Source organism: Symphalangus syndactylus, chromosome 7 (genome assembly GCF_028878055.3).
Source record: "Symphalangus syndactylus isolate Jambi chromosome 7, NHGRI_mSymSyn1-v2.1_pri, whole genome shotgun sequence".
NCBI classification, from domain to species: Eukaryota; Metazoa; Chordata; class Mammalia; order Primates; family Hylobatidae; genus Symphalangus; species Symphalangus syndactylus.
Window position 1 is genome coordinate 91742120 of NC_072429.2, and position 14688 is coordinate 91756807.

The following is a 14688-nucleotide window of genomic DNA, read 5'->3' on the forward strand; positions in this document are numbered from 1 at the left end:
GACCATATGACCTGCAAAGCCAAAAAATATTTACATTCTGGCCCCTGATCTAAGTCATACCTGTGCATATTTGAAGTTTTAACAGATTAAACATGTTTTTGCTTCACAATCAAAAAAAAAAAATAGAAGTCAAGTGTGGTGACTCACACCTGTAATCCCAGCACTTTGGGGGACTGAAGTGGGAGTATGGCTTGAGCCCAGGAGTTTGAGGCCAGCCTGAGCAACATAGAAAGACTCTGTCTCTATGAAAAATAAAATTAGTCAGGTGTGGTAGCCTGCACCTGTGGTCCCAGCCACTTGGAGGCTAACATAGGAGGATCACTTAAGCCCAGGAGGTCGAGGCTGCAGTGAGCAATGATCATGCCACTGCACTGTAGTCTGGGCAACAGAGTGAGACCCTGTCTGAAAAAGAAAAAGAAAGAAAGAAAAAGAAACAAGAAAGAAGGAAGGAAAGAAAGAAGAAAGAAAGAAAGAAAGAAAGAAAGAAAGAAAGAAAGAAAGAAAGAAAGAAGAGAGAGAGAGAAAGGAAGGAAGGAAGGAAGGAAGGAAGGAAGGAAGGAAGGAAGGAAGGAAGGAAAGAAAGAAAGAAAGAAAGAAAGAAAGAAAGAAAGAAGAAAGAGAGAAAGAAAGAAAGAAAGAGAGAAAGACAGAAAGAAAGATGGAAAGAAAGAAAGAAAGAGAGAGAGGAAAGAAAGAAAGAAGAAAGAAAGAAAGAAGAAAGAAAGAAAGAAAAGAAGAAAGAAAGAAAGAAAGAAAGAAAGAAAGAAAGAAAGAAAGAAAGAACGAAGAAAGAAAGAAAGAAAGAAAGAAGAAAGAAAGAAAGAAAGAAAAAGAAAAGAAAGGACCAGTACAGTATGATATGCACACTATTCAAGGTTTGGCTTTTCCAGACTTCCTTAAAGGAAGGCTATATAAGTTGGCTTTCTAGAAAGAGGAAAGGCATAAATGAAATAAGCACATAAATAGCAGAAATACTGGAGTATTCATTTAAAATACTACATTAGGACAGATAGGCAAAGTGTTTGATAAGATTTATTTTACATTGCTCAGTGCTTATAAAAACTATGAGCTTACTTTTCCAGGAATCATAAAACAAATTTGCTGAATCATTTGCTAATTCCACTGGCGCCTTGGGGGAAATGTGTCAAGTATTTTGGAGTTTTTAAAATTCGGGTTCAGAAAGGTTAAGTAGCTTGCCAAGCAACACAGCACAGCTCAGCAAATTACTGGAAAGCAAAAAAAAAAAAAAAAGAGGAAGCCATATACTTGAATCTTGGTTTAACTTACCCATACAAAAGTCAAGAAATTCCTCTGGGACCTTTACATGAGCTAGAACTTTCTGTGTTTTAGAAAGGAGAAAGCACTGGCTATCACCTGGAAAATGTGTGTTACTAACTAGTTTTAGAGGATTAGCTCTGCCCGCTTTAAGAAGGTAACCAAGCCCAGTTGGTAACCATGGATTTAAAAAGGTTTCTGGATTCCAAATCAAGGAAATCAAGATTGTTCTGATCCTCTAATGTAGCTGTCCCCAACCTTTTTGGCACCAGGGACCAGTTTCATGGAAAACAATTTTTCCAAGGACCGTGCTGGGGGATGAAGTGGTGGGGGGTTCTGGGGGGCTGGTTTTGGGATAAAACTGTTACACTTCACATCATCAAGAATTAGACTCTCATAAGGAGTGCATAACCTAAATTTCTTGCATGCACAGTTCACAATAGGGTTCGCACTCCTATGCGAATCTAATGCTCCAACTGATCTGATAGGAGGCAGAGTTCGGGCAGTAATGCTCCTTGCCCGCAGCTCACCTCCTGCTGTGCAGCCAGGTTCCTAGCAGACCAAAGACCAGTACCCATCTGCAGCCCAGGGGTTGGGTACCCTCGCTCTAATGCAGTGCATCATTATTTTGATGAAAAGCAGACAACAGATTATCTCGTCACTCAGCAATTCCTTCCTTAAAGAAACAAGGACTAAAGTGAGCAGAAGGCTCAAGTCTGTTTCACTACTTTTCTTAGGTGTGTGGAAATGGAAGAATTGGCGACACCCCTCACCTTATTGCCCTCTTCCACACAGCTTTCATCCCTGGCAGGCATGGGAAAAAGAAAAGGACAAGCACTTTGCTTTTATTCTCTTTTTTTTAAAGTCTAGCCTCAACTTCATCCTGTAAGGAACTCTGCGACATGAATTGTACAGCAGAGCTTGCTCTGCCCAGACACAAGGCAGCTGTACTGTTGCACCTCACATCAATCAGTCACTGGCTATGGGCTGTATCACCTTCTAGGTGATCCAAGTAAGTTGATTTATATAAGCTTATGTGGCTTCCATCAGCCCATGGCAATCCTCTAAGAAGAGGCAAATATAAGCTATTATCAGGAGCTGAGATAAAGTTATGCTATCCTGATTAAGAAGATCTGAACAGGGCACCAATAGCATCTATATCAGTAGCAAAATAGCCACTAAACATATTAAAGTGTGCTTATGTTCATTGGTTACAAAAATGAAAATTAAAACTCAACAAGCATTTGAGGAGCTGGGCACCGTGGTCCATGCCTATAATCCCAGCAGTTTGGGAGGCCAAGGCGGGAGGATTGCTTGAGTCCAGGAGTTCCAAACCCGTCTGGGCAACATAGTGAGACCCTGTCTCTACAACAAATTTTAAAAAGTATCTAGGTGTGATGGCTCACACTTGTTGTCCCAGCTACTCTTGAAGCTGAAGCAGGATGATTGCTTCAGCCCAGGAGTTCGAGGCTGCAGTGCACTATCATCGAGACACTGACCTCCAGCCTGGGTGCCAGAGCCAGACCTTGTCTAAAACAAACAAACGAACAAAAAAACAGTGAGATGCCATATGCTGTATATGCATTGAAAATAATGTATATTCTGCTGTTATTAAGTATAGGGTTCTATAAATGTCAATTAAGCCAACTTGATCGTTGTTCATGTCTATATCTTTTCTCCCTCACTGTCTGTTTGTTCAATCAATTACTGGGGAAAGAGTATTAAAATGCTCAATTATGATTGGGTTCTTTTCTATTTGTCTTTCTATTTCTGACATTTTTGCTTCATATACTTTGAAATTTTTGTGAGATGCATACATATCAACGACCGATTCATTTTTAATGGATTAACCCTTTTGTCATTATGGCATGTTTTTCTTTATCTCTAGCTCTACTTCTTGTTTTGAAGTTTTCTTTGTGAGATATTGATTGATTAATTAATCATATTTCCAGATTAAAGAAATGATTTTTTAAAGAATAAATGAAAAGAAAGAAAGGAAGGAAATGGAAGGAAGGAAGGAAGGAGAGAAGGAGGGAGAGAAGAATGGAAAGAGAAGGAGGGAGGGAGGAAAGAAGGAAGGAAGAAAGGAAGGAAGGAAGGAAGGAAGGAAGGAAGGAAGGAAGGAAGGAAGGAAGGAAGGAAGGAAGATTGATTCCTTGGCTCCTTCCTCCATATGTGTTGGCTACCTAGTGAGTAATACTTAGGCTTACGCTGACCCTGTGCAAATCACCAATCTCAATATTATTCTTTAGGAAACTCACAGAGGCATTAAATAATAACTGATAAGTCCACCTTCTAGAAATCATGGTACATGTGCTCACTTAGAATTTGAGTCTATTCTAAGTTCCTTTTAAGTGTACAGTATCCCAGACTTTATTTATTCTTTGTGACTGAGACTCCATCATGATACATCTTCATCTGAATACAGTCTCAAAATTCAGTTTTCAAAATAAGACAGTAGTAGGATTAGCATTTCTTTCTTTTAGAAAACTGGAGCTTTGAAGGAAAAGAGGTCAGGGTGGGCAGGTGGGGACGTTTTATCTTAGCCATGCTCCACGCATTATAAGCAAATGTATGTCTTGATGAACTATTTTCACATCTTTCTGTAAAAAGCTTGATAATATCCAAATTGGCTAGACTGGCCAGGCACGCATCCGGGTTTCCTAATATGTGTACTTTTTTTTTTTTTTTTAAAGTACTTTGTAGTTGTTCTAAAACTATATAAATAATAAAAGGATTTTGAAAAGCAAATTTTTGTGGTATAATAATCTGGGGTGTGTTGTTTTTTAAAGTAATATTGTTGCTTTGACAGCCTTTTAATGCTGTTTTTGCTCTGACAACTTTATTTACAATAGATTCAACTTTGCACACTGATATTTGTCAAAATCAAACCCTGAATCAGACCCTGGGTTTATCCAGGTTCCTCCAAAACTACACTAGACACATTCCTCATAAGGCATCTGTTTATTCCAAAACACATGCATACACAGGGGATAGAATTAGATAACACTTTTTTGGCTTACTAAATGGGTTAGACTTAGTAAATATGGTAGTCGCTTTTCAACTGATTCTGCCATCTGTCAGCAAACTTATTGCTTTTAGCAGGGGTTTTTCTTGTGATAATTTACACGTTGTTTTTCTTCCTTTGTTCTTTTCATGAAGATACATATCCTTAAAATTTAAGGGGGAAATAGCACATAAAATAAATTCATCCACAAAACAGAAAAGCAAAGACCAAATGGCTGCTGGAGAGTTAGATGACTCATGAAATTTAACCACAGAAGATTTTTTTTCTTCTTATGGGGATGGAAGGAGAGTGAGTCTCAACATTCTGCAGGTGACTTCTCAGTCCCAGCTCCAGCTGGGAGGCATCTGTACAAGAGAAAACAGCACACAGTGGAAGGAATTCATTTCTTGGCAAAAGATGCAAACAGGGAATCTAGTGGTGGGGGAGTCTCCCATAAAGCCACCTAGTTTTTGGTTCTGCCCTTCTGCCTTGATCATAATAGTTTACTTTTGCACAGTGCTTGCTCTATAACTTCAACTAGTAGAGTTTATTGTATTTTGTGTCTGCCACTTCCTAACTGAATGCCCTTGGGCAAGTTACTTAGCCTCTCTAAGCCTCAGTGTTCTTAAGAAACAAGTAGAATAACATAATGTGTTTGGTGTGGTGCCTGGCATTTATGATGTGTTTAAAAATCACCAGTAGCTAAAATGGACACATAGTCTTCTAAAACGAATAAGCTCCTGGATAGAACTATGTCTCATTCACTTTTAAACGTTTCGTGCTTTCCCCAGCGCCCAGAACACAACAAGCAGTAACTATATGTTGAATGAATGGATAGATGGATCAGTGGGAGGAGGAATATGTAAGAAATCACATAATTTTCATTCTTAAAGCAAATCTATGTATCAAATATTATTTTCCACATCTTATAGATGAGAAAATTGAGGACAAAAGTTTCCATGACTCGCCCAATCTCTCAATATTAGTAAGTGAATTGAGACTCAAACCCAAGTCAGTTATTATTCTTGTTACTAAAGAGAAGATCCTGCAATGGTACCAGAGTTCACATCTAATCAATTTTTCTGGTTTGCCTGCATACTTTTAACCAGATATTTTCCCTGTATAGTAACTACAAATTTAAAATGTAGTTAGAGAAGCTGAAATCTCCTTCCCGTTCTATTCTTTTAAGAAACCCACAGGTATAATTTTTACTATTTATTGACTGCCATGCAAAGTACATATTTTATTTCTGTTCCCTACAACAATTTTAAAGGTTAGTAGGTATTATTGTTCACATTTCATGGGTGAGCAAATAGAAATTCAAAGAGGTTAAGTAACTTACTCAAAGTCTGCCTAAGAAATACTAGAGCTGAGATTGATCTGAATTTTAAGGATTCTTTCCTCTATGCCAGTGCTTTCAAATTTAAATGTGAATACACTGTTAAAAATGCAGATCCCAATTGTGTGGGTCTGATGTGGAACCGGAGATTCTGCATTTCTAACAAGCATCTAGGTGATGTCCATGCTGCTGGCCCATGGACCATGATTTGAATAGCAAAGCTCTTTCCCCCATTACCTTCCCAAATTCAGAGATCCAGACATTCACCTTTGTTTCTTAGTCATCTCATGGCCAGAATCCTGCATACAAAAATAATGTTTTGCTTTCTTCTAGTTTGTGTGGATGACTTACCATAACGGTCCTTCATGTATTAATTAATAACATTTCTTCTTTCTCTACAATCTAACATAATGTAACAGAAATTTTGGAGTAGCTGCAATTGAAAACTTTTTTGTCCACTATTTTATTCACTTCCTTAAATTAGAAGATTGAATAATCAGAACTGTGTTTATTAGTGAGTGAAAGGAGGAAAGAAAATTAGAGAAGTGATAGTTAATATAAGCAGAAGGAGATGAAAAAATACTAAGCAGTGAAATAGAAAGCCTACAGCCTAAGGAAAAAAAAATAGAGGCACATCTTAGAAAGTCACTCCAGGGAAATTTCGAAGAAAATTATATGCAGGAGCAAAGAAGCATGACAAAGGAAAAAGAGGAATGAGAAAGCTATAAAGGGTATTTGACATCACAGTCTTAACTAAACTGTTATGTGCAAGTGAAAATCAAGGGAGGCTAAATATTTAAGCATAATGACTGCCTAAAAGTGATTAGAGGGAATGAAAGAAGAAGTAGCCATAGATTTTATTGAAGCCATTGGAGTAAATAAGACAGGAGATTTCAGAGCAATAACGAGTGCAGGCAGTGATATCGTGGAATGAAATCAGAGGGTATAAAGGCAGAAGACTCACAAATCAGATTTCAGCATAGACCACAAACTAATGATCATCAAATAAACAGCCAAAACACTAACAATAAATCCAAATCATTGTTTGCAAAGTGCAGAGTGGGGTGGAGGGGGAATGAAGAGAAAGAGACCAAAGACAGAAGCTAATAATAATAATAATAAGAGAGAACCATGGCTAATTCAAATATAGACAATAAGGAGCCTTATGTCTTTTTAGCAACAAGCATGTGACACTGAGTGGCCAAAAAGGCCTTAAATACTTACCGTTAGCTCGACAGAGACACAAACATTGTCATGGGTGAGATTAAAATTATCCAGAAAGTAAAATAACCATGTCAGAGCAAGGTGCCTAAGGTACAGAGGAAATCAAACCTGTCTTCTCACATTGTCCCATCTTCCCACTCCCCCTGCCGATTCCTCTTCCTTAGGGCTTAGTTTCCTTGGGAATCTATGAAGAAAAGCAATGTTTTCACTGCAGGTGAAAAGCGCTTATGGGTCGTTTGTTCACTGATATCTGAAGCCTTGAAAAGAGATATAGCTTAGTAGATACACAGAGGAGGAGCAGAGATTAACATAAACAGGAAGAAATTTAAATGTTACTAACCAAATTTAATTTCATTAGTTATAAGAATATATGTTGGCTGGGCTTGGTGGCTCACACCTGGAATCCCAGCCTGAGCAGCATAGTGAGACCCCATCCCTACAAAAGGTTTAAAAATTGCTGAGCATGGTGGTATGTGTCTGTAGTCCCAGCTACTCAGGAGGCTGGGGCTGGAGGATCTCTTGAGCCCAAAAGTTACAGGTTGCAGAAAGCTGTGACTGCACCACTGTACTCCAGCCTGGGTAAAAAGATGAGATCCTGTCTCTAAACTGAATAAACAAACAAAGAATGTATGTAATATTAGGGTTATATGTCTTATGCTTAATCTGAGTTGCTCAATATGTTTTTCAGATACAGTTTAATATGTAAAAATCATAAACTAATATTTTATTGAGCACTTGCTATGTACGCAACACTGATTAAATCTTTCACAGATTATGTCATTTAATCATCACATTAACCCTGGAAGGTAGATACTATTATTATCTCCCTATTATAGATGACGAACAGGAAGTTTAAAGATGAGAAAATAAACTAAGTTGAGTACAGTGTTTTGTCTCTTAAAGAAGGGTGTGTAATGCTTTTATTCTTATAAACAAATAAACCAACGGGCAGGAAGAGCTTGAGTACACAGGGCAAATGATGACCAATGACTACCCCCGGGCAGGGTTATCTTTGGAACTCCATCCAGTCCTCCTTCCTCTCTCAGTGGCATTTGCTCCAGCCCCTTTAAATACACAGTACCTGAACCTCTCCCCACACCCCATATATAAACAGGGACAGATTTGGTATCATCACAAATAGTCAGAGAAATTAATTAATTGTTCAGAGACTCTCAGTTTAGCAGGGTAAAAGTTCAGATGTCCTGATTCACAGACAAGTTTCCTAAGTTTCCTTTCTATCATACTGTGTACAACTAAATACAGATAAGGCACCTTCACCCAAACTCAACCCAACTTTAATATTGTCAAATTTATGCAAGTCTATGGATATTTTCCAAGTGCCTACTATGTGTTAGTCCATCAGCTAGCACATAGCTGGAATAAGAATAACTAAAGGAACATGAACTCCACTACCAAAGAGAAATGTAGAACATTACAACATTGGGACTTGGGTTTCATTTTGTATGTTTGTGTTTCCTGAAGAGCAAAGCCAGGATGACTAGTGGTGAAAAATATTATTTTAAAGGGCACATGAATTTCATTTTGTACATTTAATTATATCAAGAAAACACTTACCTATCCCAGGGATCATATTAGGGAGAAAGTTTCAGTTAGGCTCTGAAACGCCTCTTTGAAATTTGTTAAACTCCCTCTGTAACAGAAAGAGTAGAGACTTCAGGTTCAATATTCTCAGCAGAAAACATTGTCTAACTAGAAATTAAGGATTTGTTTTGTTCAAATCCTATTCATGGCCAGGCATGATGGCTCGGGCCTGTAATCTCAGCCCTTTGGGAGGCTGAAGTAGGAGAATCACTTGAAGCCAGGAGTTTGTAGACTAGGTAACATAGCAAGATGCATCTCTACAAAAAATTTAAAAATTAGCCCACCATGGTGCCATGTGCCTGTAGTCCCAGCTACTTGGGAGGTTGAGGTGGGAGGATTGCTTGATCCCAGGAGGCTTTAACTTCCTTGAGACTCAGTTTTACCTTGGTAATATTTAAGAAAAATATGGCCATCATCTACTTCTTCTCTTGAATAGAGTGCTTAAATAGAAAAATGATTTAGGCCAGGCACGTGGCTCACCCTTGTAATCCCAGCACTTTGGGAGGCTGAGGTGGGCAGATTACCTGAGGTCAGAAGATCAAGACCAGCCTGGCCAACATGGCGAAACCCCGTCTCTACTAAAAATACAAAAATTAGCCAGCGTTGGTGGTAGGCGCCTGTAGTCCCAGCTACTCGGGAGGCTGAGGTAGGAGAATCACTTGAACCCAGGAGATGGAGGTTGCAGTGAGCCAAGATGGCACCACTGCACTCCAGCTTGGGCAACAGAGTGAGATTCGGTCTCAAAATAAACAAACAAACAAATAAGTAAATAAATAAATATATGATTTGAATTGATCTGATCATAACCTCTACCCAATCCTATGTCTAAATATGCCATCTATAACTCACCAGCAAAATGGTTTGTGTTTGTGTGCTAAGGAGTTGAGATGCTGAATCCTTGGAAATAACAGCAGGTGGCAACTGGAGAGAAGCTTTTCTCAATTTTCATCATAGCCTACAGGGACTTTGTTTATTTGTAAGAAAAAAGCTTGGATCATAAGTTGCAAGTTGTTACAATTCTTTTTTAAGGATAGGCATATCTCAAGAATTTTAATATTAAAACGTAATATTTATCTTTTTAGATACCCTATACTTATTGAAAATAATACTTTTAAAGAATCACCATCATTTATTAGTGTTAAATTACTTATATGCATTAACTCCATTTTACCTTCATAAAAAATCTATGAGGTAAATATTATTATTATCACATTTTAAAAATGAGACTTAAGGAGGCTTATTTAAATTTCCCTAGATGACACAGAACCAGTACATCCCATATTTCAAACCTCAAGCAATACAGTACTAGAGCCCATATTCTTGACTTCAATGCATATTGCTCCCATAAAACCTAAAAACTAAATCAATGTATAAAATGGTTTGTCCAGGATGAAAAAATCAGTTCCAGAAATGTAGGGATGGATTACATTTTCAAAAACATTATCTCATTATATGTTAGGACTTATTTAAAAAGTAACATTTATTTTGTTTAGATATCCTATACTAAGTACTAGAATGTCTCTTTATCAAAATATTTTATGTATTCTTTTTGTGTTTGTTTTTGTTTTTGTTTTTGAGATGGCGTTTTGCTCTTATCACCCAGGCTGGAGTGCAATGGTGCAATCTTGGCTCACTGCAACCTCTGCCTCCTGGGTTCAGCGATTCTCCTGCCTCAGCCTCCTGAGTAGTGGGGATTACAGGCGCCCACCACCACTCCTGGCTAATTCTTTTGTATTTTTAGTAGAGACAGGGTTTCCCCATGTCGGCCAGGCTGGTCTCGAACTCCTGACCTCAGATGATCTACCCGCCTCAGCCTCCCGAAGTGCTGGGATTACAGGCGTGAGCCACCGTGCCCAGCCTATTTTATGTATTCTTTCTTAAACTTCCTCCTAGTTCAAGCTCAAGAACCATTGTCTCTGTGACACTTCTCCTGACTCTTTTCCCTCCGTAAATGCTTACAGCACACACAATCCTTGCCTCATCATAACCCACCTGATTATATATTGCATTTTTAGGTATACTATCCCTCCTGAAATTCATGCAAAATTTCCAAGGAAGGAAATATATTTTCTAACACAATAGGCATTTAATAAATTATTGCACGGAACATATTAAAAACAACTCAACACTAAATTAAAAAGTCCACATCCAGAACAAAACTCTTAAAGATCATTTCTCCAAGCCTCCAACTTACACTCTGCTTGCTGCTCATACTTTTAGCTTACTAATGTTTTCAAATCTAAAGCCAGACTGCATTGAATTCTTTAAAGCTGAAGCAAGCTTATTCAGTCAGCTATAAATATAAATGTTTACTGGAACACAAACTAGAAGGAAGTATATGAGAAAAATAAAGGGAGTAAAGCAATCCTTTTTCTTCTCCAAGGCTCATTTCTGAGAACCAAATATTTAAATGGAATTTTAACTGCCAGACAAGTTAGCCAGGTTTAATGAGTCTAAAGATAGATGAATATTAAACTAAGCCTGAATAAAAAGAGATTGTCATGTAATACAACTTAAAACCAAAAGTCATCAGTGTGAATGTTCTATTATGTATGGTTATTTCTTTTAATGTTTATTGTGCCAATTATTACCCTGCAATGTATTGACCTATTTATATATCACCTCTGCAAGACTGTAAGCACTTCACAAACAAGGACTGGGTCTTTGCATGTTAAGAGGTGAGTCTTGAATTGCTGTGTCCAATGTTAACATCTGCTCCCAATCAGACCTTTCCTGTGAACAGTGGTTAACATTCATTTAGTGCTTATCATGAGTTGATCTCTAGGCTAAGCCTTTTAAATGTACTAATCCATTTGCCTTTTCAAAAACCCCAGAAAATACATGTTCTAATTATCATTCCCATTTTACAGATGAGGCTACTGGGACATAGAGAGGGAAAGAAAGTTAAGGAGGCAGAACCAGAACTAGAAACAGGTAGTCCTGCCCCACTCTTCACCACTATACTGCAATCCCTTATTCGGAATGGTATTGGTGACTAGAAAAAGTAGGTGGAAATTTGGAAGTCTGAACTAAAACCTCTGTGCTTATGCTTCAGATGATTCTAACACAGATGGTATGAGAACCACATGTTGAAAAACAGATGTAGGTAGTAGTAGTAGCAATGTTAAGAACTGGAGTTTGTTTATCATTACACTTTACGAAACATTTCCATATACATGATCTCATTTCACTCTTATAACAACCCTGCAAGATAAGTATGATTGTCTTCCATGTTTCTGAATGAGAAAAGCAAGGCTCCTAAAGCTTGCCTAAAACCACATTCCCTGTCAAACACAAATTTTCCCATTCTAATCCCCATACCCTTTCTGTGATTCCAATGTCCTGAATGGTCTTCCTGATTCTGCATCTGGCTCTCTACAACTCATAGTCCACACACAAACAAGGGATCTTTTTTAAGCATACATCAGATTGTGTCACTTCTATGAATTCTTAGTACATTTGGGTAGAATTCAATTTCCTTACTAGAGTGAGTGAGGTCCCTTCTGGTCTGGTCCCTGCCTGCTTCCCTCACCTAACCTCCCACTCTTCTCCCCTCTTTCTAGCTCCAGCTATACTTTCCTTTTTCACCCCCTCACACCAAGCTCTTTTCTCCAGCGGGGCCCTTGTCCCTTTTCTATTCCTTATTTATTTCATACCAGTATCTGAAATTAACCAATTGATTGATTGATCGTGAAGATGATGACAGAATCCTCGTCTGGTTTAATGGACAACATTTACAAAGTGCTAAGTACAAGTCCATATGCTTTATACATGCTGACTCATGTGATGTTTATGACAGAGAGCCTAGGACCTTGTCTGAGGTCAACAACTAAAAAGTGATGAAATTGAATTGTACCTAGACCGTGTACCTTTCACCACCTTGCCTGAACTGCCCCTTGAAGAGAATCAAAGACTCCACCAGCTCACCTTTGGAAACACACCCTCATCTTTCTATCATCTCCCCGACACATAGGCTCCTGACCAAGCCACCAGTGCTTGTGGTTAAATTCATTCTGAACAGAGACACACTTTGATGGAAGCATGTGCTTTAATCTCCTTTTCCAGTCCCATCTCCAAAAAGACAAATTTAAATCAAGGCAACAAAACTAATTAGAAACTACAGAATGAGAATCCAACATTACTAAGAATGCCCTTAAGATCAAAGTAATATCAGAGAATGTAGAATTTACAATTACTCTTTATCTGGTGATGCTGGTAAGGCGAGTGGGGAGGAGAGGGAGGGAAGGTGAGGGGCTGTCAGAGTTGACTCCACATGATCGCAGCGGAAATACTAAATTATGAGGGTCCCAAACCAACTGAAGGAGAAGCCTATTAATCAAAATGGAGCAGCAAGTGGCCAAACAGTCATTTTTTCCCTTCCAAATGTCTCACTGGTTTGGAGGTCAAATATCTATTCTTCATCTAGTATAAAAAGCTGCCATTTGGAGGAGGTTGGGTATTTTGTTATTATTTTGCTTTGTTTTGCTTTAAGACATCTGTCATTCGTGAGAACAAAGATTTCTGTTCTGTGGTTCTTAATAAGCTTTGCAAGGTGGTTTTCCCGGCATATGAAGAAGTCATTTGAATAATAAAAGCTCATATTTATAATTACATTGAGTTAAATAGATTTGCTTAGCTTAGGGTTTGGGGTTATTCATAAACAGATGTGAGGGTCCAGAAAGCCTCTATAACTTTAACAATCTCACTGCTTTGGGGTTGCTAAAGAGCTTAGAAGCCCAAATCTGAGTTAAAGAAGCTTTCCCAATTTCCCTGAATAATCACCACAGTACCTCAGCCTGAGTCTACTTCTTAAAACCTATTTAAATACTATTCATGTTTACTAGTCATTTGCCAGTGTGATGGCAATGAATGAGCTTGACTCTAAGCTGGGAACATTCACCCCTTAAGCATTCGAGAGAAAGGACCCTTTTATAAAATGCTTTGCTCTGTTCTCAGAATATATTGATGACCCCTAGCAACAGTCCTATGTGAAGCTGCCAGTTTCAAAACAGTGATGAAAGGAGGTCGTCCTTCCAAGCAGCACCTTAAGGTCTCTAGACCTTTCCCTACAGCCAACTCTCCTCTACTTTCCCCTCCCCTCCCCTCTCCTCCCTTCTTTCTTTTTTTTTTTTCTGAGACTGAGTCACACTCTGTTGCTCAGACTGCAGTGCAGTGGGGTGATCTCTGCTCACCGTAACCTCCACCTCCTGGGTTCAAGCGATTCTCCTGCCTCAGCCTCCCAAGTAGCTGGGACTACAGGCACGCACCACCATGCCCTGCTAATCTTTGTACTTTTTAGTAGAGACGGGGTTTCACCATGTTGTTCAGGATGGTCTTGATCTCTTATTTTTTAATTTTTTTAAATTATACTTTAAGTTCTAGGGTACATGTGCCCAACATGCAGGTATGTTACATAGGTATACATGTGCCATGTTGGGTTGGTGCACCCATTAACTCATCATTTACATTGGGTATTTCTCCTAATGCTATCCATCCACCAGGCCCCAGCCCATGACAGGCCCCAGTGTGTGATGTTCCCCTCCCTGTATCCAAGTGTTCTCATTGTTCAGTTCCCACCTATGAGTGAGAACATGCAGTGTTTGGTTTTCTGTCCTTTTGACAGTTTGCTAAGAATAGTGGTTTCCAGCTTCATCCACATCCCTGCAAAGGACATGAACTCATCCTTTTTTTATGGCTGCATAGTATTCCATGGTGTGTATGTGCCACATTTTCTTAATCCAGTCTAGGGTTGCTTCCAAGTCTTTGTTATTGTGAGTAGTGCCACAATAAACATACGTGTGCATGTGACTTTATAGTAGCATGATACATAATGCTTTCAGTATATACCTAGTAATGGGATTGCTGGGTCAAATCGTATTTCTAGGTCTAGATCCTTGAGGAATCACCACACTGTCCTCCACAATGGTTAAACTAATGAACTAATTTATACTCCCACCAACAGTGTAAAAGCATTCCTATTTCTCCACATCCTCTCCAGCATCTGTTGTTTCCTGACATTTTAATGATCACCATTCTAACTGGTGTGAGATGGTAACTCATTGTGGTTTTGATTTGCATTTCTCTGATGACCAGTGATGATGAGCATTTTTTCATTGTCTGTTGGCAGCATAAATGTCTTCTTTTGAGAAGTGTCTGTTCATATCCTTTGCCCACTTTTTGATGGGGTTGTTTTTTTTTTTGTCTTGTAAATTTGTTCAAGTTCTTTGTAGATTCTGGATAT